We start from the raw sequence: 385 nt of genomic DNA, 5'->3' as shown, positions 1-385 counted from the left end.
CAGGCTCAGTTTGCAACAATGTCGTCAAATGATTGACGCTGCCACGAAAGCCAATCAGAGCAGCTTATTTGTATCGGGTTCCTCCCCTCTCCTGATGCTCTGTTCTCAAGGATGGGATACAGTTCAACCTCAAAACCACTGCAAGTATTTATACTAAGTATTACTGATACACTCACTGAGTATTGTTTACTACTAGCTACCATCAACATAAAACTGACTTCATGTCAGTATGCACATATTTGGGTCTGTCTGTGATTTAAGATATACTGAGGTAAAAACAGTATAATAAGCTACAGTATAATAAGTTACACTATAATAAATAAAAATACGTTAATAAACAGATCTTACAAATAAAAAACATTAAAATAATAAAAAAATAAGCATT

This window comes from Thunnus thynnus, chromosome 21 (assembly GCF_963924715.1).
Source record: "Thunnus thynnus chromosome 21, fThuThy2.1, whole genome shotgun sequence".
In the NCBI taxonomy this organism is placed as follows: Eukaryota; Metazoa; Chordata; class Actinopteri; order Scombriformes; family Scombridae; genus Thunnus; species Thunnus thynnus.
Note: the sequence above shows the minus strand (reverse complement) of the source record.